We start from the raw sequence: 27,043 nt of genomic DNA, 5'->3' as shown, positions 1-27,043 counted from the left end.
TATAGAAAGGTTTTTATTTTTAATTAGCAATCAACAGAACCTAAAATATAGCATACACACCATAGATAACTATTTACCATGCGGGAAAAATCACATGTTTCAAAGATAAATACAGCAAGAGTTCTAAATATCAACAGGATATTTACACATCCCGATCCTGCAATTCGTCAATTTGTACAATAAACTTCGCAGTATTAAGTATTAGCACGACAAAGGGTACCAAAAGGTTGAGCTAGACGCGCAACTGAAAGCTATTGGTTAACAGAGAAACGTCACTAGCGTGTACACAAGCCAGGAGAATGAAAACAAACGAAGCGCCATTTTTAAATACACAGCTCAGATATTACACTGTAATATATATATATATATATATATATATATATATATATATATATATATATATATATATTATATATATATATATATATATATATATATATAATATATATATATATATATATATATATATATTTTTTTTTATTATTATTATTTTTTTTTAATAAAGAGCCATGGTTGACCCGAGCTCAAACAAATCTTGTCATATTGATGAACAGACCAACCAAAAGTTATTATTTTGGCAGTGGAAGCGCAAGCCTGATAAAGGTGACCAGTACCGTACCATACCAATCAGTGGAAACGGGCCAATAGTGAAGATTTTTGTTGTTGTTGTTGTGTATATTGTGATGCTGTTCACACTACTGAAAATGCAATTTAGGTGAATATGCGCTGTTTTACTCCCAACAACTAAATAAACACAAGAAAAGCAGTGAGAAAACAGCAGTTAAGAAAGCATTTGACCGTAGTGATGTGTAGATATGTCTGAACAAGCTTGACCTGAACAGAAGAAAAGCCTTGGTGAGATTTCCATTTCATAGAGTACAGAGCCTCAGAGTACATCAGCCTATTATGCCAAGGCATTAGGGGAAGTCTGAAGGTCTTTATCACCCAAAAGTCCAGAGAAATTCCAAGCGTTTACTTTGAAAAGCTGTTTAAACTTCATTGAAACTAACTTAAGCAAACATTTTGTTTATAGTGACGTTAAACCTGTTCTTAGATTTTCTTGGTGTATATGAGCCCTTACTAGCAAGTATATGCCAATATAAACAAATTATTTTGATCCCCCTTAAAGTGTTCTGTGCTATCCCAATCATCAAGTCTTGGCTTACATCCCACGCGTGGAAACATCCTCACACTACCAACTGTACATCCCAACATACCCTGGAGGACACAAAAGCTTCAAACCACTACAGATGCATTTGTATATCCCTCACCCCAAAAGAAGAAGAGATGAGGCACTAGAGACATCTTTCAAATCACACAGAGAAAGGCAGATTACGATACATGCGCTTACATAGTTCCTCATGCTTTGCTGACACCACTGAGTGGGCGAGGAATACTGATAGGGAGGGATCACGTAGGACTATGCGATTGAGTGTGCGTCTGTTGCCTACAGTAGTGTAGGTGTTAACATGCTGTGATCAAATGACAGAGTGTGTTTAGCATAGAATCTCAGATTTTGCTTTGATTTGCCCATGGTATTTTTAATAATTAAGCATAATTAAGCTCATCTGGTGAGCAACTAACAAAGGTCACCACAGAAATCATACTCACATGACATCAAGGAAGCCACAAAGGTAAAAATGGCAAAGATCTCAGTGACATGCGAATCATTGAGATTAAATATGGGGTACGTTGTCAACAGTTCTTCCTCAATCTTAGGATTACCAGAAGAACCCAAATCGTGATCAAATAAAGTCCTCAAAGTTGTCAAAATTTTAAAGTCAAATAGGATATTAGTCTTATGCACGGAAAAACCCTTTGAGTTTAGCAGGAGCATATGGCTGAAGATTGCCTATCCCGGATGAGCCCCCAAATTCTGTCAGCACCACCCAAAACCCAGGACCTTGTAACTCACCTCTGCTGGTTCAACAAAAAATCCATGTCCAACACAGTCAATCCAGATGCATTATAAATAACTGATCCATTCAGAAGAGTCCATCTAATAAAAAGAAGAATATATACACGAGAAAAGGGCAGGAAAAATGCTTAGACGAGTGATGCTGAGAAGAGAGACAGAGTTATCTGCAGTCTTGAGGGCGACTGCCAGGTCCACCGGCGCATGCGCCAAGATCACACAACCCCAATACCCACACGCACACACAAATGTTCACTCATCAGCGAGGCGGACAGACGCCACCCTCCTCCTCCTCTTTTTCTCTTTTTCTCCCACTCGATAGCAGCTATTCAGCTGTATCTCTTCAAACTTTTTCTCTCTGTTCAGATTCTCTTAACCTCTCTTGTGTGTTCTGCCAGTTGTGTTCAAAAGAGCCTCTACACTATTTTTCTTAACATTCTTGCAAAAAACACAAGTGTATGGTTTTGACAGACAGCAAAACTCAGATTTTTCTGGCATATCAGACTGCAATCTGTTAAGTTATTTGCAGTCTGAACAGAAAAAAAGGGCTGTCTACCTATAAATAATATCTCTGCCGAAAGTACTTCTACATCAGGCGTGAAAATTCCATTGTATTACTGTATGGTGGTAGATTACTGTATAAAGCACCTTTCAAGCATTCAAAGAGGACAGAGAATAAAGAATAGCTGAATAGAGTAGAATTGAAACTGCTGAGGTATTTATTCCGTCAAGTGTTCAAGTTCCTCTGAGTGGACAGAAGTGTTGCAGTCAGTGCATCACTGATAAGAACAAGTGCTATGCTTCTGTTAGAGCTCATACTACACTGTAAAAACATTCTTACCACCTTAATTTTTTAGTTGAATCAAAAATCTTTTCTAGTCTTCACCACTTACATCCAGCCAAGTTGACTAAAACAATTAATTTAAACTTTGTTATAATTTCAAAATGAGTTGAAACCAGATGAACGTAATGTAACCAGAAAGTAATGTAATGTTATGCCGTTTTTGTAATATTATTTTTTTGCAGAGTAGCTACATGTTCTACAGAAGTCTGAGCTAAAACAGTAATCACTTCTTAATCAAATGCGCCATATAATAAATAAGCAGAGAGTAAAGGCTACAAACAAGGATATTAGGTAGACACCACAGGTGTCATCCATGGCCGTTGTAGCTAGAATGGATACAGCTGTGGACGATGCTTTCCTAATTTTTATGCTCATTTAGGACTAAATTAGTGTGTCTGAAAAAACCTACCAAGATCAACATCTCTTAGATATTATTATTATTATTAATTATGTGTATTTGTCTGTTTAAACACGCACACAAAACCCAGACTTTCACTCCGCTTCAAATTGCGTGTACAGAATCCGTTTGGGGAAACAGCATCTATTTATCACTATGGACCGTGCCAGCTGATAGTCATGCACCACTATATGACTGTTTTGAGGATTGCATATGAAGGGGAGACGGCACCTGTAATGAAAAGGAAAGGGAATCCCACCATAAACAAAGCGAAAGCACATCAGACTCACATTTAAGAGCAAGGGGCGGCCTCTTGTGGTTCGGCGGTATGGGTTGCGTATAGGGAGGCTCGGCTCTTTAATGTTTATTTGCCACCCTTCAGAGAAAGACTGAAAATACGAGAGAAATACGGGAAAATACTTTTACGGGATGATAGCAGGATAGAACTGGAAACTACGGGAAAATCCAGGTAAAAAGGGGAGGGTTGACAGGTATGCACCAGACTAAAAATAAAACTATTCAGATGGTGCTCTGTGGCGTGGCAGAAAAATGAACGGTGTCATAGCTGGGCGCCGCGGATAGCCCCAGACTTGAGGCACTGGTGTGGGTACCCTGATGGAAATCTATATTTAGAATTCTAAAATGCATGGCACTGCGTGGCGCAGTTAACATGTACATTACATCTGGAAAAAAAAAAATCAGGTATACCCTAATAGACAATAGTTCCCTTTATCTCCTTTCTACAAACTTGTGATCAATATGTTTACTATGCCATTGGATAGCACTGGTGGATGGTTGGTTAGTTGTTTAATTATTATTTTTCTTTTGAATGTCTAATTGTTAAAACGTAAGTTTATGTTCTATATTCTAAAATTTCTAATAATAAAAATATTTAAACCATAAATATTAGAGAAATTATCAACATTAAATTTAAATTGTTCCCATTTATATATTCAAGTTTATGTATGTTTGTAGGTGTGAGTCAACTAAATTTACATGGCCCCTTGTAATTAGTGGTTTCGTTATTCCAGTAAAACCTTCATAGGTTTGAGTGGTATCAGTCACACATGCACATATGTACTCTATAAAAAGCAAACATGTACATACATGTGCACAAACAAGACACTACAATTATTCAGATATGCACAAATGCAACAAATGGTTTCACTGTACCACTGGTGGGGGATATCTAGATCCAACAAAAAGTCAAAGGATTAGGAAAGACATACTGAAACAATTTTATAATGCAAGTTGATGCAATTGAAGCAAATACCACAACAGCAAATTAGCTTCTCTGGCTCTGTCTCCAGCTCAAACATGTGTGTCTAATTCAAGGGTGTAATATAGGGCATGAGATAAGAATGTCAAGAGGCCCCTCACCCCCAGTGAACCGGATACATTTATGTTTCTCCAATAATAAGAACAAGCATGTCTGTGGGAGACAAAATAAGGACATATAGAGAAGCATCCAAATGAGAAATGATTCCTATGAGCAGCTTTTAATGACTTTACAGCAAAGTCATTTTAAATGGGAAGACCAGCAAATGGGTAGCCAACCCATTTCTTTCTCAAACCCAAACAACCTAAAACACAACTCATGTTGGAGACTTGCTCTGTAATGCTTAATTTTTCTTTGGAGGACCAATGGATTTGTTTCTCCACATTAATGGACGGCATCTGGCATGATGCAGTTAGCTTGAGTTGGGCAGAAGGCCAGTTTCTCTCAACAAGAATGGACAGTGACACAGGCTTAGAGGTGCAGAGCTACATGAGGGTTGTGAGAAATGATAATGAGAGGGAATTTAACTAAAATAAAATGGCTGTAGGACATTTTTTTTTCAATGTTCAAGAATAAAAAAAAGAACACTTATAATTGTGTATGAGCTATCATAAAATAAATAACCCAAACACACCAAAATAAGGCCTACTTGGCATAAGCGAAGTGATTCAAACTGGATTCAAACTAATCTTCACATGAATGGCTAGTTATCGTGAGAAGGGGAAATCAACTACATTAGCATACCTACTCTAAGATGTTCAGCATCATGTGTTTCCATGAGTAGATTGTTGACATAACCAGGGTTGTGCAAAATCCAGCATTTGAGAATTGGGTCCTTATAAATCCATGGGTATTCATTGGAAATAATTTGGATGGATTTATCGAAGGATCAATCAATCAATTAATGGATCAATACATCCATCCATCCTGTTTACGTCATTTTCTATTCGATTCAGTTTCTATACAGTTGGTAAATCAATTAAACCTTTCTGTTAGTGTTTTTGTTGTTACGTTAGGTTTCTGTTCTGTTGGTGTTTTTGTTGTTTGTTGTCGTTCCATGCATGTTATGTAATTTGTGTTTGCTTTGTTTTCTTGTGCTTTTATTACGTGATTGCAATACATTGTGGGACGCCCTTGAAAATGACATCTCATGGGGTTATTCCTAATAAAAATACATTTAAAAGTAAGTAATTGAAACATACTTTTAAAAGGCGCATAAATCAGACCCTCTAGTTTTTCCCGATTTCTTTTTTTTTTGTGATTTTTTGCAATACAAATGACCGATTTTTTGGTGGTAATTTCCAGAAATTTGCAGACAATTCTGTCTTATTAACTGCAGGGAAAGGTTAATCGAAAACATTTATCTATTTTACACACACCATAATACCAGCCATACATGTAAAGCACAAATAATGTCCTTCAATTCGGTCATGTCCAGCGGCCGTCATTCTTGAACCAACCTCCATCATTGTAAGCTGCTTGCTTTTCTGTCTGTTCCATTGCTCCAATTGTTAGATGTTTGCTCACACTTTATTTTGCAGTCTGCAATTTTGCAAAAATTTGCGACTTTTTGTTGATTTTGCGTTGGATTCAGATCCAGAGATTAGATTTTTGCAATTTTTGCAAGAATGGTAAAAAAAAAAAAATACTTGTGACCCCAAAGCAGAAAACCAGGCTCATGCTGCATTAGTTTATTTGTAGGAATATATTCAGGGTGCCAATTTCGGGGGGGATCAATTAACTTTACTTGATCCCCCCTGAAAACAAGATGTATGGAGGGTGGGGTGGGGGGGTGGTCAGTCCTTTAATACTGAGAAATAATTTGCTCTGATCTGTATTTTAAGTAATGTTAATAATTAAAAATATATATTATAATTACACATTTGACCACCCCTATTATGATTTATACCATTGTAAATGCATAATCGTGCTAATCAGTCTATGCAAGAAAGAAAATTCATTCAACAGTATGAAACTGCAGATCCAGAGCACCGACAGACATGGTATGTGTTCACAAGACTGTTTTCCCATAAAATATGTGTTTATTTCTACATATAGCCTGAAAGTAAAGTCAAATCAGACGCATAGTTTGCATAGTTTGACCTACAGTAACCTCTGAAACAGTTAATCAGAGGATACTGTAGGTCAGAATCATAGACTGTAAAAGATATGGATGTAGTATCCATGACGTCACTCATAGGTTTGTGAAGAACGCAAAAGAAACTACAAGTAGGCGTGGCCAGACATTGCAATTTTTTTCTTGCGTCATCGCACCGACCGGGGGATACCAAACAAGGGCAGAGTCGGTGTGTGAGTGGAACTACAGACACCTACTAGCATTTTGCTTAGACAGGCTTTTCTTTGGGAGAAACACATAATACTTCATTACCTGTGACTCGTTTGTGTTCTGACCACATGTGCTTGGTTGTACACTATATCAATAAAGTGTTTAGACTTTTAAAAACACTGTTTTAATACATTGAGCCACTAAGCATTGTTCTTATGACGTTTTTCTACAGGAGAAAAAGGTGAATTACTTGAAAACACCTAAAATATAGTCTGTGTTAGTAAATGCAAGGCTATTTATGAAATCCTGAAATCCAGGCATTTGTATGACAACACTGTATGACAACGTTTCAATGTTTTATAGCCTACAGCCAATCAATCTGTTAGATTCTGGAGTGAATTCAAGTTCTAAAGAAAATTATAAATGATCTTAAGTAAAACAAATACATTTATAGAGATGGTAGAAGTATATAATTTCACTCACCTGGGAAATGGAGGCCACATGAATTGTTTGCGAGCACAATTAAATGCACACAGCATCCAATATCATCTGATAATTGTAGGAAATAATCCCAAAAAGCAACTGACATTGTAAAGTCACATAAAACAAACAAAAATACGATGTATATGCAGAGTTCAGCGGTTAATCAGTCGGAATCAGCTGAGGTGAAGTGACGGCGACCAGCGAGACCTAGCTGTCATTCAAGTGGCAACCCCTCTAATTATGCAGACTTAATATATTGATATATTATGCAATATAACTTAATATAAACGAAAAACATTTATTAAAAAAAAAAAAAAAAAAAAAAAAAAAAAAACTGTTGTCATGAAGGATAATAATAGCTATATGAACCAAAATTGTTCTTTGCACCAGGCTGTAAACACCTTTTTTTCTGCAGTAAAGTTAGCCATTTTAACAGTAGGCTCAATAGAAATTTGCTCTAATATGGAGTCAGGACTAGCGGAATTTCGATGAATTGCAGTTTCAGTTACTTCCGTATTTGCTTCACGATGTTTGCTACTTGGTCAGAACACATTAAATATCTCTCAAAACACTGAAAACTTAAATAAGTTTTATTAATAAATTAGATGTAATTTAAATAAATACATAAATGACTGAAGGCATTATTATCACATTACCAAAACATTTGACCCCACTGATGGTCACTGTACAATTGGCACACTGAATACAGTATATTGTATGGGTCAATATTTTAGATTTCTCCTTTAGGCCACGAATCATTAGGATATTAGTATCTTCATTAGTTCCATGAAGGTATTTTGTAAATTTCCTATTATGAATGTGCAGTGAAAGAGCTTCATTTGAACGACTTTTTAAAGCTTCAGATTCCAGAGGTTCAAATAGTTTTTATCTCCTCCAAATATTGAACTATCATAACAAAGCACACATCAATGGAAGCGAATTCATTCAGATTTCAGATAACGCATACATCTCAATTTTCAAAAGTGTACACTTATGACTTCTTTAGCAGAACAAGATCATATTTATGCGTTGACGCTTTGTTTTATCTTTCTGAATAACAGGCAGACTAAGGAATCTGCTTTTCCACTCTAAAGAGTGACTTGCAGTTTTAAAATTAAAATGGACAGATATGATTTTCCCCATACATAACTCCAATCTTCCAATTTCAGCATTAATCAGCATGCATTTGTTCTGATCTGTCAGCATATGAGTAATTACACTAATCAAACCTGCTATAACCACGTGTATCAAAATCAGCAAGCGCAATGACACGCTGCAGACAAAATATGGCCGTGTGGTTTTCATCATATTCAAACCACACAGGGACTCATGGGTCAGTGCTGCTGGCAGCTGTTTAAGACTGCTAGGATTCTGCTCACGGTGTTTGAGGGGTCTAGAGGCTAACCATCAATCGCCCCGCGACATGTGCTTTTTCTCCACCGTGGAGCTTGGTTCCTCTGCTGCGCTCTGTAAGTTGCTGGCTGTGCAGATCTAATTTATGGCAAATATATTCAGCCGAGAGCTGCATTTGCATCAGGCTGAATACTAACAGAAAAAAAAAGAGAAAAGCAGGAAGGAATGAAATAAATGACACCAGCGACTACACAGGCACTCCCCATATGTAAGCACTGCAGGATACGGGGGAGACATGCCGAGTGAAGAGAGAGCTATTACTGTACGACAAAACCTCCAGTCTGAAGACGAGATCAAAGATGAGCACAACAATACAGCTGTAATACAAAACAGAAAAAAACCCACGGGCCTCACAACAACAGGACACGTCTTCTGTGATGATTGAGAAATGATGTCTATGGTTATTTGAAAATTCCAGAGTAACGAGTTTAAAGAGGACAATAGGCTTGGAGTAAACCTAGATCTCAAGTCTTTGGGACTCCGCTCTCAACACTTCTAACACAAAAAACTTGCTCTAGTGCAAACGTTGACAGGAACTGCTTCATACTGCTTTCAGTGAATTGGATAAGCTGCAAAACATTAATTATTCATTATCAAGGGAAAGGGATTTAGCTTGAGAAATGAATTCTGTATTATTACAGTCAGAAGTGCCAAATGTGGATTTCAATGGTAAATTCTGAGAATGAAGATTAAATTGCATGATTGTTGTAGGCAAACCCATTAATTTGAACCATACACTACCTGACAAAAGTCTTGTCGCCCATCCAAGTTTTAGGAACAACAAATAATAACTTGACTTCTAGTTGATCTTTTAGTATTAAGTGGCTTATATTGAAGGCAAAGACCTCTAGATTACACTTGAATTGAATCCTCAATGCCTCCTCCATCTTACCCCAGACATGCTCAATAATGTTAATTTCTGGTGACTGGGCTGGCCAATCATGGAGCATCTTGACCTTCTTTGTTTTCAGGAACTTGATGTGGAAGTATGAGAAGGACCGCTATACTGCTGAAGCATTTGCCCTCTCCTGTGTTTTGTATTGTAATGGGCAGCACAAATGTCTTGATATCTCAGACTGTTGATGCTGCCATCCTCTCTGCAGATCTCTTGCACACCCCCATACTGAATGTAATCCCAAACCATGATTATTCCTTCACCAAACTTGACTGATTTCTCTGAGAATCTTGGGTCCATGCGGGTTCCAATAGGTCTTCTGCAGTATTTGTGATTATTAAGAAGCAGTTTAACAGATGATTTATCAGGAAAATCTACCTTCTGTTACTTTTCCAAATGATCAACTAGAAGTCAAGTTATTATTTATTGCTCTTACAACTGGATCGACAACAAGGCTTTTGTCAGGCAGTGTATAATTAAAAAATCATTCACATATTTAAATGACAATCAGTAACTTATTCTATCTTTAATCCAACACAATTGTGCTGGGATCACTGCCAGAAACTAATATGGGTAAAACAAGGACAGTAAATAAAATCAAATGAATAACAGGTATACAATGCCTTCTGCAAATGCAACATTTGGCATGTTTGATTCAATTAGGATAATTATTATTGTTCTACTAGGGCAAATCATTTGAATTGGTGTGAATGCATCATCTGAACTCAGTTGTGCAGCAAATAAGCAAACAAAAGAGACCACTAAAAAGGTTCCTCCTGTTGCCAACTGCAGTTCAAAATGGGGTCAGAAATGCATCTACTGTACTTGCAACAGATTTGCATTCATGTACTATGTGTGACATAAGAATTCCTGCCACTGTTTTAACCACTTTGCTTATTTATAAGCTTCACAATGAGTTCACAAACACCTTTACATGTACTGTACAGTATGCACATACAACAAGTTCTTTCAGCTCTGTTTTGGATGATCAGGTTTGAATCTGGCAAAACATTGTTCCACAAAAAAGATAAAAGCAATGTAAAAAAACATTGAGTGTTTGCTTTTAAAAACGCTATTTCTCGAGTTTCACCAGAGCACACTTACATATATTTGACTGAACAAAATACACAATACACTTCTCATTGACGTACACAAGCAGGACGTGTCTCTTAAACCCAAACAAAACATTTCCTATGTAACAGGGTTTGAAATGAACTTTTTTACTTTGTAGCACCAGTGAATGCAATGCATAGAGATTCAGGCCAGTGGAGCCAATCAGAGTCTATTATTTGTAACTTTAGGTGGGTTTGCAAACCTGTGTACTCTTTATTGCGTCTTCCTTAGATATCAGTCCTTTGCATTTCCCACAGCCATAGCTCCCAGTCATCTGACGGCGGAAAGCATTGAGTGATTGACCGCTATAATGAACCAATATAAGATCTATGCGGCAGGGAAGAGTTTTTTTTTTTTTTTTAGAAAAAAAAAAAAATCAAAACAGGTCGCACTACAAACAATATATGCAATCACACAGATACTCCCAAGTATATTATGAGGTTGCACAATGGTCAAAATTTCAAGCCCTTGTAAAATTTTAAGTTTAGCAAAAATGGAAGCTGAGACATGTATTTTCAAATCTACATCATAAAGTTAGGAGTTTTTTGTTTTGTCTCTTTAGCAGAGTTGGGTGAAACGCGTTCCACAGTAACGCGTTACTGTATTCAATTACATTCTGAGGAACGCAGTAATGTAACAAATTACATTTGTGTTATTTGAATACAGTAACTAAGTCAGTGTAATGCGTTACTTACGTTACAAATATAGTTTTGGGAAAAAAAATACTTTTTAAATCACATTTTCTGCTGCAATGTCAGTCAATAAGCATTCGCGTTTTAAAACTGCTAGAGAATACGAGCTAAAATGGTTGCTGTCGTGAGGGTTTGCTTCTTCAAATGGAAATATAGACATTACTTTGATTCATTGCGCGTAAAAAACAAAAATATTGCTTTGAAATACAGCTGCTTTTAACTCGACCAGCAACTTGTTCAAGCACTTGAATAGAAAGCATTCAACAATACTCGTCACCAAGAAGGACACTGGTGCCCAAATAACACAGCGATCCAACTAAGCCTAACCAGGCTAGATTGCATTTATGTGCAAGATTGTGAGTGATGAAGGTATCTTCTGAATGTGAAGAAAAGCGTAGCTGCTTAAGGGGCCATTTACATATTGTGTCTTTTGCGCGTACATATTAGGAGTGCAGTCCCTTGACAAGAACTAACCGGTTAGCTTCATACTTTGAAATATACACATTTAGGTAGACTAATTACCTCAGACAAACACAAAAACACTCAACACTCCAGTGCTTTTGCATACTCTGGATGCTCAATAGTTTACTGGTATCCAGTCTTCTTTTGTGTAAAAAAAAAAAAAAAGAAAGACAAACAGGGTTGGACCCAGGAAAGAATTTAAGTTTGGGTATTTTGAATGTCACACTGCTTTGATCAACCCATTGTAGTGTTCAATGAATAAAAGAGAAATGAAAGAGTTGCCGTTTATTTTGTATTTTTGTAGGGTTTTTTTCATATGTTTTAAAAGTAACTTCAAATTCAAATTACTGATTACTACTGGAAATTTGTAATCTGATTACATCACTAATTACTTAATGTAAAAAGTAATCAGATTACTAATTATTGATTACTTTTTTACATTAAGTAATTAGTAATGTAATCAGATTACAATTTTCCAATAGTATCAGTAATTTGTAATCTATTACTTCTAAAATAACTTACCAACCACTGCTCTTTAGGTTAGATTTAACAATAAATTGGTTTTAAATCAACTTAGCCAAAACAACCAAACTACAAGTGTGAACACTTTGGACCTTTAAATTACCAACTTGATTCAGTACTGTATTTTCCATAAAGCTGCTTACTCTCATTCACTTTTATATACTTTGCTTAATGAGGCCATCAGTGCAGCTTCTGCATGCCTCAATGAAGCTTTCTAATGCTGTATACTTCTGTCATTTTTTTCAATGGGGCTGTTCAAGCGGCCTCATATTTATCTACACCCATGACAGTAATGACACCCCAAAGTGCACTGGAACAAACTAAACTGGTCCCTTTAACCTTAAAAATATCTAGAGTCCCTGAAGATTTTCTTTACTCAAGACAGCACCAAAATAGCACAAATTTCAACTACAGTCTTCGTTTGAAGACAGGCGGTCTTTCTGGGAAGTGTGAGGTCCCTTTGATACACATCTCACCGAGGTGAATGGCTGGTCTGTTGGCTGAGTCAGACATGCCACTTGTTTAACTAAAACTTTATGGGACATTCAGGCAGACTTGAGGTGAAGAAAAGTATGTGTTTTGTTTGAACGAATATACAGCACATTGCAGTAAACAAAAGTCTGCAACAGTGGATGTCCATCAGTCCAGTGAAATTCAGCCTGCAAACACAGCTAATAGGAAAGCATACATACAAGCAAACACATTTTCCACATCCATCACAAACTGCACAAGTGAGTAGCTCGGCTCTGAAAGAGTGTACACAGACCTCCACTTCACAAGTGCCAGGCCTGAGCTCTTAGGTTTGTAAACAGCACACAAGCGGAGCGACAGCGTGACTGCAACAGCAGGCTTTCGTGACTTCACACAGTTCCTTCTGTCTGACACAACAGATTTCTGGGTTACTAGCTTGAGTAAAGACTTTAAGGACATGCATAAATTATAATGTATTTGTATCAGGGGTTGGCCACTGTAATTGTATGATTACATGATTGTAATTGTATGTATTATATGATCAGTGATCAGTGATTATCAGATTATATGATCAGTGGGATTGAATTTACATCAAGTGAGAATTACATTTACATCCAAATGGTAATTAATATGCCTGAAACTAATTCTAAACCCCATAAAGGGATAATTCACACAAAACTGAAATTTACTCACAATTTACACACTCTCAAGTGGTTCAATAGGTTTATTAATCAGCATTTTCTGTTAAATTTTTTTTTTCTTTAAAGCGATTTTGTTAAACAGTCAACATAAAGACTCCTTCCCTGTAAGGAGAAGACTTCAAAAGCACATCTGTTCCATATATATTTTTATTTTTTCAACAATTATAGTCAGATGATTATAATAATATAATTATCTAACAAATGTCCACTTCAACATTATAAATAAAGGCACATCCTGATGCCTCAGCTGCAGCGAAGCTTCTGATGCAAAAGAGGACTTACCACTGTTTCGATTCTGCGGTGGATTGCGCCAAGCAGCATCTTCAGACTGTTCCTGAACATGACTGCACTGCTCTGGACTGGGCTAAAGAGAAATCTGTGGGGAGAGCAAAAAAAAAAATACAGCACTGTGAGAAACTCAAGCAAGGAAAAAAACTGAACAAACTGCTGAAAACATGATGTAGACTTTTAAAATAAAAGGTACAATGTTGAAGCTAAAATCTGCGTGGACACTGGACCTCCAGTAGCAAGTTTGAGAACCCCTGAGCTGGACCGTCCCAAAAGGTAAACCCAAAGGACTCAAAGAAAAAAAGTAGTATTGGCAGAGTCAAATCAAGGAAAAGAACCAAAGCAAATAGGAATTAGAATATCTGTACTTGTAGATTTTCAGTAATTCATAGTTTAAAGAAAAATTTTTGCACCTTTTTTTTTTTAGCTTGAACCATTTTTAATTAGAAAAAACATTACCAATTTTTTTCCATGATCATTACGTAAATAAACGATTCTATAAACTCCACTTGCTGGTTTGGTTGTAAAAAAATAAATAAGTAAATAAATAATAAAAATACAAAAAATAAATAAATAAACTTAAGCAAGGAAAAAAACTACTGAAAACACCATGTAGACTTTCAGAAATAAAAGGTACAAAAATTGTCACCGGGGTGCTACCTTTTCAAAGGTGCACTTTTGTACCTCAAGGTTTTATACTGGTACCTTTTTAGTACAGAAGCTGTAAACATTAAAAAAAATAAAAATAAAATACCTTCTGAAAAGGTAACACCGAAGTGACAGCTTTTTAACTTTTATTTCTAAATGTATTAGTCATTTCAGTTATATTAAAAAAAGAAATATGCAATTTTTTTGTAGATATTTTCCACAAAACCTGAAAGCAACGTAACTAGTCACTGTGTTTGAATCTATAAATACAATTTGTAACCAAATACAATCACTTTCCAACTTCTTTGCATATCACTGCTGATTCTCCAAACATGTGATCTCTTTGAAAACGCAGCTCGGCTGATGTTCACCGCACATCGGCTCTGAAGTCTAGACAAAGAGTTATTGAGGGGATTTTTGCAAGCCTGTGATTATATGTTTCAGGTACACAGAGGCTTTGGCTTGCTGGAACGCTGCAGCTGATAATGAGTTTCATTCGTGGGATTCGTCATTCTTCACTGGATTATTTTAGGCCTCCCTCAACACCCACACTGCACAGGGATCACACCCTGATGCTGCTAATTACCACTTCATGTATGAGCTCTCTCTCTCTCTCTCACTCACTGTGTGTGTGTGTGTGTGTGTGTGCGCGTGTGTGTGTGTGTGTGTGTGTGTGTGTGTGTGTGTGTGGTGTGGTTGTGTGTGGTGTAAGCACAGGATAAAGATGTACATTTTTCTGCTGCTACTGAAGGTGATGACTTCAACTAAATTATTTCCCTGATGCATCTTCGTGTAACTGAATTCACATTTCACATGCAAGACAAAGTGTTTGACAACAGAACAGAACAGAATAGAGTCGAACAGAATAGAGTAGAATAGAGCAGAATTGAATTAAACAGAATAGAGTAGAATAGAGCAGAATAGAGTAGAATAGAGCAGAATAGAGTAGAATAGAGCAGAATTGAATTAAACAGAATAGAGTAGAATAGAGCAGAATAGAGTAGAATAGAATAGAGCAAAATAGAATATAGTATAGAACATAATAGAATAGAGCAGAATAGATTAGATTAGAATATAATAGAGCAGAATAGAACAGAGTATAATAGAAGACTAAAATAGAGCAGATCAGAATGGAACAGAGTAGAATAGAAAACTAGAATAAAGCAGAATAGAGCAGAATAGAATAGATTACAAGAGCAAAAGAGAATAGAATAGAGCAGAATAGAATAAAGTACAATAGAAGACTAGAATAGAGCAGAATAAAGGAGCAGAATAGAACAGAACAGATTAGAATAGAATAGAGCAGAATAGAATAGAGTAGAAAAGAATAGAACAGAGCAGAATATAATAGAGTAGAAAAGAGCAGAATTGAACAAAGCAGAATATAATAGAATAGAATAGAGCAGAATAGAAAAGAGCAGAATTGAACAAAGCAGAATAGAATGGAACAGAATAGAATAGAGCAGAATGGAACAGATAAGAATAGAATGAAGTAGAATAGAGCAGAATAGAATAGAGCAAAAGAGAATAGAGCAGAATAGAATAGAGCAGAATAGAACAGATTAGAATAGAATGGAGTAGAATAGAGCAGAATAGAATAGAGCAAAAGAGAATAGAGCAGAATAGAATAGAGCAAAGAGAATAGAGCAGAATAGAATAGAGCAGAATAGAACAGATTAGAATAGAATGGAGTAGAACAGAGCAGAATAGAATAGAGCAGAATAGAACAGATTAGAATAGAATAGAGCAGAATAGAACAGATTAGAATAGAATAGAGCAGAATAGAATGGAGTAGAATAGAGCAGAATAGAACATAATAGAACAGAACAGAACAGATTAGAATAGAGTAGTATTGAGCAGAAAAAAGCAGAAGACGGACGGACGGACAGACGGACGGACGGACGGACGGGCAGACGGACAGACGGATAGACGGATAGACAGATATAGATAGATAGATGGATAGATGGATAGATAGATAGATAGATAGATAGATAGATAGATAGATAGATAGATAGATAGATAGATAGATAGATAGATAGATAGATCTCTGTAGTGTGTGAAAGTGGGCCTCAGCACATTCAGAAGTGATCTCTGCTGAGGTCACACAAATGAGAAACACATGTCCTAATCTGGGGGGTTGTATCTGCACACATGCATTTTAAATCAACATCCACAAGCACATATTCCTCTTTTCCAGCACTCGATGCACCTTTTGCTGAGGCAGCACCAGTACATGTTTACCGCTAATGTGGTGCTGGGCTGCATTTGGCAGAAAGATACACAAATATATTAGTAGTTGTAGTGAACACAATAAATGCCCCACAATAAATGGAGAGATGAAATGTTAAGCGTTCAACTGAGGTCAAAGCTGATCAAGTCAAATAAAATGCAACCAAACGCACCCCCACGAGGTGGTTAGCTTTCCAAATGGCAGCTAATCTGAGATTCAGATTCAAGACCTTTCACACTTCATGCAACGGTGATCCCACTTGAACAACTAAGCACTCTCAAATGAGTGGCCTCACGGTTAAACAGAGATATGTTTATTGCATAATGCACTATCAAGGGTACCAGGTGAAAACCCTTTGAGTTTGAAAATGAAATGAGTTAGTTTGAGAACCGCTAGCCATTCTAAAATTAATAAACTATAATAGTTAAATAAAAATATGTAAAAAAAAAAAATGATTAAGATAAAAATAAACATGAAAGCAATAAAATTAAAATAAGATTAAATCTGTACATTTAAAATGACAAAATATAATTTATAATAATATAAATATAATTGCTAAAGTCAAAGAAAACATCAGAACAGGGTATAAATATTATAAAGTGATCTATCACTGTTGTAAATATTGTACTTTGTGTGAATGGGTTTTATTTAATATTTCTCATTTTCATTTTGTTTATCTGAATGCAAATTGAAATATAATAACAATTACCAACAATATTTGTAATGATTATGATAATAATGATAATAATAAAAATACTAAAATATTTAAACACTTCATAAAACCATGCAACAACTGCTATTCAATAATACTAAAATAAGATAAGATTATTACAGATAACAGCTGTACTTTACAAGAGAATATTAGAAATATTTAAAATAATATCAGGAACGAGGAACATTATAAAATAGTATTATAAAAGAATATTTATTTACACTTCATTTTCCTTCAGCTTAGTCCCTTTAATCATCAGGGGTTGCCACAGCGGAATGAACTGCCAACTTATCCAGCATTTGTTTTACACAGCGGATGCCCTTCCAGCTGCAACCCAGTACTGGAAAACATCTATTCACACACTGACACTACGACCAATTTAGTTTATTCAATTGACCTGTACCGCATGTCTTTGGACTGTGAGGGAAACTGGAGCACCCCCAAAAAAAAGAGAAAACCCACTCGAACCCTCGCAACCTTCTTGTTGTGGGGGAATAGTGCTAACCACTGAGCCACCGTGTCACCCTATATTTATATTATAAATAAAATAAATTTGATTATAATAGAATATAAAAATACATAATATTTCTCAATTTAATTAAGTCTAACTCCATAACAAGTAAAAACAAAATTGTAATAATAATGAAAATGATGATGATAGTAATAAAATAAACATTATTACTAAATACTTATTCAAACTATTCATAAAACAATGCAGCAACTGCAACTCAATAATATTAAAATAGCACTAGATTATTACAGTTGTACTATCATTTACTTGATTCTTAAAAGTATGTTCATTTAGTTATAATCATTTGATCACAAACAAATATGTCATGACACTCTCGATAAAGGCAGAGGACAGTGACTTGGAGGTAAAGAACTGTTGAATAAAGGTTTTATTTTTGTTTTCTTTGCACACAAACTGTAGCATTATTACAATTCAACCACCAATGTCACATGGAGGCATATTTTACAGATGTCCTTACTATGTTTCTGAGACTGGGAATATTGAATGTGTTGCTTTCTATGTGGGGTCAGAAAGCTCTCAAATTTCATTTAAAAAAATTCTTAATTTTATGTTCTGAAGATGAATCATGGAAATCATCTGTGATGAACAATATATATTTTAAACTTTTGGGTAATTTACCCATTATATTTAGCTTGCAAAAGACTTTACTTCAATAATAATTAATATTTACATTCAGAGTACGGCTTGAACAATATATTTTGAGCTCAATATTTTAAGCAATTGAGCATCAATATCACAATGTGTGTATCTGCAATAGTCACATGGCAGGATAATATGGTTTATTCATTTATTCGTTTTCTTTTCGGCTTAGTCCCTTTATTAAGCTGGTGTTGCCACAGCGAAATGATCTGCCAACTTATCCAGTATATGTTTTAAACAGTGGATGCCCTTCCAGCTGCAACCCATCAGTGGGAAACATCCATACGCACTCATTCACACACAAACACTACGGACAATTTTAGCTTAATCAATTGACCTGTACCGCAAGTCTTTGAACTTGTGGGGGAAACTGGAGAACACCCACACGAACATGAGGATAACATGCAAACTCCACACAGAAATGACAACTGACCCAGCCAAGGCTCGAACCAGCGACCTTTTTGCTGTGAGATGATCGTGCTACCCACTGCGCCACAGTAATATATGACATACAGTATTACTTATTTTACATTTGATTGTTCAATTTATGCAGATCCACTGAAAAAGACTTGATCATCCCAGTTAATCTTAATAAATAAAATCTTTTAAATAGAGCCATTCAAATCATCTGGTGAAATTATATTCATATCGCAATATCACAGCAAAACAAAGCATCGCAATGTCAGATTTTTTCAATATTATTCAGAGACAAGTTCCAGTTTTTCCAATTCAACTATGAAGCAACAATGTTACATTTGTTTACATTGGCACAGACATATGAGGTAGCAATAAGTCAAGCCAAGACGGATTGAGGCGTGTGGGAGCTTGTGAACAAATATGAAAGAGGAAGAGCAGGATGACCTTATCCTGAGGCTGATGAAGAACAGAGAAGACGTTAGTCAGTGTAGCGAGCTTTGTTTGCTGAGTGAACCATGCCTAAGCACGAGAGTGACGAGACTCAAGCTGTTTCCCAGAGCGCCGTCTCATACTTGGACATATGCTTTAATGAGGTCCTGATGTCTGCAAAAAAACTGACACACAAACTAATGAGAAACTTAGAGTGAATGTTGGGACAGTGAAAAATGGCATCTGCAGTGGAGCAGTTGAAGGATCTATCAATCTCTTTTATTTTTATTTTTTAATAATGCTGAAGTCTGACTTCAGCTACCAGTACTGGAAATCATCCTTTCTGCAGCAGCTCCCAAATCTCTGTGATTTCTTCAACTCGATCATTTCTTGAGTTATTATTGATTTGACATGTTTGTGATGCTCTTCAAATGCAATTATTGAATATGCATGAACAAATACGGTATTTAAAAAAAAAAGCAGTGTGTCATTTATTTTGTAATGGAGAATAACAATAATAATGAATAATTCCTTACATTTATATAGTGCTTTTCTGGACACTCAAAGTGCTTCACACATTTTCGGGGGGAATCTTCGTGATGATGCCAATTATGATATGAGGATGGTTAGGAGGCCATGATGGACAAAGGCCAGTGGGTAAATTTGGCTTCTTTTTCAAAAGACATCCTAGGATTTTTAACGACCACAGAGATTCAAGACCTTAGTCTAGTGTCTCTTCCAAAGTCAGCGCTCACTGAGCAATATATAGTCCTGATTAATATACTGGGGTGTTAGGAACCACACAAACTGCAGGTTGAGCGCCCCTGCTGGTCTCACTAACACCACTTCCGGCAGCAACCTAACTTTTCCATGTAGTCTCCCATCCAGTTACTGACCAGGCAGGCGCAACCCTGCTTTACTTCAGTGGCCGACCATTATGAGAGTTGCAGAGAGCTAGCTGCTCGCGATAACCAAATAAACAATCATAAAACATTGTGTTAGTTTTAAAACCAAAAAGTGTAAAAAAATAAAATAAAATAAAAAAAAACTAAATACAAAAACAAACAAACAAAAAAAAAAAAAACATTCAGAAATTGAAACAAATACTCTGAAGCTGTTGGATTGTTTTGAATTGTTTTCAAACTTTGCCTAAATAATGCTGTTTTTATGTTTTGAAAGTGGCTCCAAAATCGCATACTTCCATACTATATTGTGCGCTAAAAATGGTATCCGAGCAGAGTAGTACATCTAAACAGTATGCGAGAAACACCCTGATGACCTAATATTTCCTGCAAGATTCTGAAGTGCACAGTTCGAGTTCCATTCAATTACTCACATTCATACTATATACAATGCACTTTTCTAATGGTGATGTAATAAATTCGAATTCAAATGTAGTACCTAGTTAAATAGTAGGCGATTTCGAATGCCGCCCATGTCCAAACTAATACATGCTCATCTCTTTTCTCTCCGTTATGGCTTTCCGTCCACACTGAAATAGTATTTTTAGGAAACGAAAATGTATCTTTTTGAAAACGCTGTGCAAAGAGGATCTATTGAAAATGCTGTTTTCCGGCTGTAGTGTGGACTGTGAAAACGAAAGCTTTTGAAAATGATGAAGCATTTTAGACATGTGACCAATTCAGGTAGCATGATGGATAATTTGGTAAAGCAGATGTTTTGGATGCTGTACGTTTTGACGGCCTTATTAAAAGAATATTGTTTGTACATTTGCTCTATATTGCCTCTCTTCAAATGACACGGAATGTTTACTAGGAGTTATTGTTCAGCGGCGGAAGCAGATGATAGGTGAGTTACAGACTGTACATTTTGCCGCAATGTTTCAAAGAGATGGAAAGAAAATAATCACCAGGCGAAAATGTCGCAGGTAAAAGCATTTTAAGTCTGTGCACATGTGTAGTACATGAACGAAAGGGTTTTCATTTATTTTAAAGTTGATTTTTTTCAGAAAGAATTGAAAATGATAGTGTGGACATGAGGATTTTTAGATGAAAACTGGATTAGTGTAGACGTAGCCCTAAACTTTCAGTCAAACAAACATTATTTGACATTGTAGAAAAAAAGAAGAAAATAAAAACAAGAAACAATCAAACAAACAACATTCTGCTCAAATGGAAAGATCCCCTCACATCCACCTTTATTCAAAGGACCAGACAGATGATGGCTTGTCTTTACCTTAAAAATATTAGGTATTAATATCAGGAAAACAATTCTATAAAATATAGCACTCTTTTATTGATTGTTGACCACATGTAATGTCCTATTAATATTCAATTTATTTACTCAATTTATACGTTTCTCTTTCATGTTTATTTGTATATATTTGTCATTACTAGTTTATTTAGCTTTTCACTGTTAGAAAGTGTCTACATGTATTTACATATACTTATTTTTTATTGTTTCTCTTTTCATTTATTTCTTTTATTATTATTATTTTGTCTCTCCAAACACCTGTAATTTCAGATTGAAGTACTTGACACCTAGAAAACTATTGTATGCTGTATTCTGGGTGATGACTGTGGGGTTTATGAATGTGTATAGTAGAAAAATCTATAAAATTTTATTAAACCATATAAACAACAACAAAAAAGTATACAGAACAAAAATAAATAAGAAAAGCAAAATTCTGTAAGAAGAAATACAATGTGAATACCATGCTACACTACATTTGCTTATTAAAACTTAGATTATTAGTGGATTTGCTAAACAAAGAGAGTTTGGAAGTGGTCTTCAGTCATAATTGTCAAGAGAGCAGACCGTCTGTCTGTCTGTCTGGTTCAGAGAGGGGATGAGTATGATATAGCTGTGTTTTCTTTATCTCCTTGATACTTGTCTGAGAGCTAAACAACTGCAGTGGGACGGATGACACACTCTAAACGTGTGCCAGAAATCAGACACTGTCCCACAGTGAGCCAAAGCCAAATGCTCAGCTTTCTGTTGTGAGTCTCCACTGCTAATCCTGCCGAGCTGAAGTGGGCCTGCGCGAGTCTGTCCAGCTGGATTACCACTGCAACCAGACTGAGACATGCACACAAACTAATTGATTAAACAATTAGTATTGATCAATCAATCAATAAATAAATTGGGGGAAACAGGCACAGGGGAGTGAGTTCATTACACTTCCAAAAATACATATCATTGTACAAGTACAACCACGCTAATTGGAACGTTTTATTATGGTAATTCGATGGCTCCATTTTAAATATGGTATTTGAATATGGTAATCCCACCAATAAATAAAAGAAAACTGATAGCTGACATAAAAAAAGCAAAGAAAGCACTGTGATATTGAGTGCCAAAGCAAAAACTATTGTAAACATTGCTTTAAAATGAACATAAACATCAACACTGGAACTACCAGAATTCTAGTTTGGCCACCAGAATTACCATAGTGTTCCTTTTGACCATTCTCATATAGTAGGACGTCATATTTACATTCAAAACTTCTATTGAGATACTAAAATTAAGCTTTGAATGTCTGTCATCATATTTAAGTCATCACCCTAAAAATATGATATTTTTTGTAATACAGCCTATAAATTAATAGTTAGGCTACTAGACCACCTGCGAATATCTGTCTGCCACTTTCATTTTCACAAGCAGGGGGGAAAGGCTTATTCACAGCACTGAATATGCTATTTGTAAAGTAATTTCAAATTTACTTCAAATTTACAGTTACGTTTTTGCCACAGAATGTTGTGTTTTTGTTAGCAGGAAGTTGCTAGGCAACAGAGGCATGCATATTTAATGTCACAGGGAAAAGTAGCAGACACTGAAACACATCCAGTCATTTAAATGGTATATTAATATGGTAATATGGTATTGATATGGTAATTAAACGTAGAAATACTCGTACCCTGTTTGTGTTTTGTAATTTTAATAAAAATAATAATGTTACAATATATTCATAATTAAAAGATAATTATAATATTTATAATTGAAATATTAATATAAAAATATAGCACTTGAAAAGTATAGTTAACACTTCTTACATCATAAAGAACAGTTCTGTTATACAGCTATTTATCATTCATTCATTTTCCTTCAGCTTCCCTTTTTTCATCAGGGGTGACTACAGCGGAATGAACCGCCAATTTATCCAGCATATGTTTTATACAGCGGATGCCCTTCCAGCTGCAACCCAGTACTGGGAGACAACCACACACACACACACACACACACACACCCCACACACACACACACACACACACCCACACCCACACCCACACCCACACCCACACACACACACACCAGACAATTTAGTTTATTCCAACCCATGCAAACATGGGGAGAACAACGCAAACTCCACACAGAAATGTCAACTGACACAGACCGAATTCGAATCAGCGACCTTCTTGCTGTGAGGCAACAGTGCTAACAGTGTCGACCCACAGCTATTTATAAAACTTTATTTTATAACTATTAATATTCTTATATAAATATACATTTTCTGAAGCATTCAGTGTATTATAACACATTTCTTATTATAAACAAATAAACCATCTGCAATCAGAAATGTACATGCTTGCTCAGCAGCAAAATCCTGCTCATCAAACTGAAGCCTTTCTCAACTCCACAATCAGCCAAAACAGCCTGAAGCAGAAACTCAGGCTTCCTCAATTCACTATTAAAAAAGATAATAACAAATAAATAATAAAAACAGCCTGTCTAGAGGTATCTGCCACAAGTTATCAGCCTGCGTGATGATGATGGGATCTTCCAGACCTATGGGCCACAGCAGGGGGGACGTCATGTTCATTTCAGACACCGAGTCGCAGCTTAAAAATGACAGCCATTTTCTTCCTGCACAAAATCCTGAATATACTGCTGCTAGCATTTGTGAAGAGTGTTTTAAGATCCTTACAGTCGCAGCAAATGGTTTGTAATAGTCTGAAATGCTAACTGAAACTGTGCAGGCTCTCTTCAATTGAACCGCATGTTATTGCAGAGAGTGCTAGAGCGGTCAGTGATTTGTGCTCCATTAGCCGAACCAAACACGATTGTAAAAACTAAAACATACATGATAAAATAATAATGGTTAGAGTGGTTACAAACAGGTTTCACTAACACAGCCATTAGAGACGAGCAGATCCATTCCCGTCATTCGTATAAACATGCTGATATTGATTTAGAAGATTAAAGCAAGTATATGCAGTTACTTATAGTTAAAATACAAACGGCACTCAGTCAAAACAAAGCTAAATGTAAGTTTAGTAATAATGGGCTGGTGTGATGTTTGTTATACAATCAGAAGTACACAAGTTGACTATCATCTATGTTCTAAACGGTATCAAACACTTATATAAATAACATTTAAAAAATAAAAATAAACAAACTATTAAAAAAAGAATAAATGATTTACTGTTTAAAATCAATAACAAATAATTGTTAACTAATAAACAAGATAAAAAATATATTTTTAAATAACTCAAAGAAACCCTACAAAATAACATCAACATTAAAACAACTTAAAAAGTAAAATAAAAATTAAATAACAAATATAATCAATATAATCAAATAAAGGTCAAAATAAAATAAGTAAAAACAAAATTAAATTAAAAAAAATAATAATAAAAAAATCTAATAAAAAATTTAAAAAAATCTAATAAAAATAAAACAAAATAAAAATAATCAAATCAAATCTAAATAAAATTTAAAAAAATCTAAAACTAAATAAAATTTTAAAAATGTAAATATAAATGTAAACATTTTTATAAAATATTTTTTTTTTATCCAATCAAATAAAAAAATTTAAATAAAAAAATAAAATTAAATAAAAATCAACAATTATTTTTGGTTCTCAGATGTGATTGGCTGACAGAAGTGTGATAATCTATTAGTATCAGCACTGATCCAGCCATTCCACTCATGTTTATCAATTCATCCACAGCAAGTGCCAATCAGAGGACTAAACTCACTATAGCTTGACAAATACTGCAGCTGTTGGACTACTTAATGTATATTTCAGACATTTTTTAACAGTCCATGGTTGATTTTTTAATTACACACTCATGCCATCAAACTGTTGTATAATTGCAATATCACACGAGTAGCACTGCAATATGACTGTATGCTAGCATTGCTGTGATAATTATACTACATTATACTACATTATATTATGTTATATTATATTATATTAATTTATATTATATTATATTAATTTATATTACATTAATTTATATGAAATGATACATGATATGATATATTATATTATAGTTTTTTTATATAGCTTGTCAAGTCCTGAACATGACTTTTCCAAATGTCACTCAGTTACATTAGAGCTGCTGTGCTCCTATAAAAGTCGCTGGTCTGAGCCCCCGTTTGGAGTTTGATGGTTTCAGCAGGAGTGTGAAGGACTGAGAGCCAGGAGCTGCAGAACTTTATATTTTATACAGTCTCCCTCTGTCTTTGACTAATGCCTCCCACAGTGCAGTGTTACAGGAACCGCATGCTGTTTGTTTTCTTGCTGCTCTACAAAGCCAATGAGCAGCCAGTGTTTCGGGAAAGAGGGGGTGACAGTGTGCAGTCTCGTGACTATGACTTTGGGTCGTGTGCAATGAAACAAAACACTGTCTCACACTCAGAACAACAATAAAACCTGAAAGATACAGTTTCCTTCGCTAATACTGGCACTCTTGGTACACTCCAAAAAAATGATGGGTTGTTTTAACCCCATTTTGGTCAAATATGGAACAACCCAAATGTTAGGTGAAACTTTTAATTGAAAAATATAACTCAACAGTAATGTTTGTTCATATGTGGCCCAATATTTTTTAGTGTGAAAATAATGTGAAAAAAAGAAGCTTATTTGACGTTAAAAATTTTCATCTTTTATGCAAAATGTTGACAAAAACTGCTTCAATAAAACAAACAATTGAAATGCTAGATCTTGCACAGGTCAATATTGTACTGTAAATGAGAACTCAATTGGCTTACCTGCTTAAATAGATTATTAAATGGGTAATAAGTTGTTATTATTATTATTATTTTTGTTATTGTTAAAAACAACCCAGTTCTATTTAAAAAACATACATTGAAAAAATGATTCATTATATTTACTAAATTCTTTTAAGTTAAGTGGTTGCAAACAATCTATGTGGACTGAATTTAAACAAACAAATTAAGTTGAACACACTAAATTAATTTGTTTAAATTCATTCATTTTCCTTTTCACTTTAGCTTATGCAGGATATGTTTTATACAGCGGATGCCCTTCCAGCTGCAACCCAGTATTGGGAAACACCCATACATACTCATTCACACACATACACTACCCAATTTACCTATATCGCATAGGTCTGTGGGGGAAAACAGAGCACCCACAGGAAACCCTTGCCAACATGGGGAGAACATGCAAACTCCACACAGAAATACTAACTGCCCCAGCTGGGACTCGAACCAGCAGCCTACATGCTGTGAGACGACAGTGCTAACCACTGAGCCACCGTGTCAATTGTTTACAACTACTTGAATGATGAACAATGCTAGTTTATTTCAACCCAATTTTGGGTTAAATATTGACACTTAATTTTAATTAAATTTAAATAAGAATATTTAACCCAACATTTGGGTTTGTTCATATTTTACACAATTTAGGTTGATGTTTTAGTGTAGTCAGACACATGTCCCACAATTATTTGCACCCCTTTGAAT

The 27,043-nt window shown here is 35.3% G+C and overlaps 1 protein-coding gene and 1 long non-coding RNA gene across 2 annotated transcripts in view; both read right to left on the bottom strand.

Moving 5' to 3' along the window:
- Positions 1-13,765, bottom strand: part of LOC130217490 (protein TANC2-like) — a 105,048-nt gene extending 91,283 nt beyond the window's left edge. Inside the window, exon 1 of the mRNA XM_056449605.1 lies at positions 13,757-13,765. The gene's annotated coding sequence lies outside the window, so the exon portion shown is untranslated. The remainder of the gene's footprint in view (positions 1-13,756) is intronic.
- A 17-nt stretch (positions 13,766-13,782) lies between these two features.
- Positions 13,783-27,043, bottom strand: part of LOC130221055 (uncharacterized) — a 122,832-nt gene continuing 109,571 nt past the window's right edge. Inside the window, exon 3 of the long non-coding RNA XR_008836252.1 lies at positions 13,783-13,850. This is a non-coding gene — a long non-coding RNA (uncharacterized LOC130221055). The remainder of the gene's footprint in view (positions 13,851-27,043) is intronic.

Source organism: Danio aesculapii, chromosome 3 (genome assembly GCF_903798145.1).
Source record: "Danio aesculapii chromosome 3, fDanAes4.1, whole genome shotgun sequence".
Classification (NCBI taxonomy): Eukaryota; Metazoa; Chordata; class Actinopteri; order Cypriniformes; family Danionidae; genus Danio; species Danio aesculapii.
Note: the sequence above shows the minus strand (reverse complement) of the source record. Positions and strands in the feature narration are given on the sequence as shown.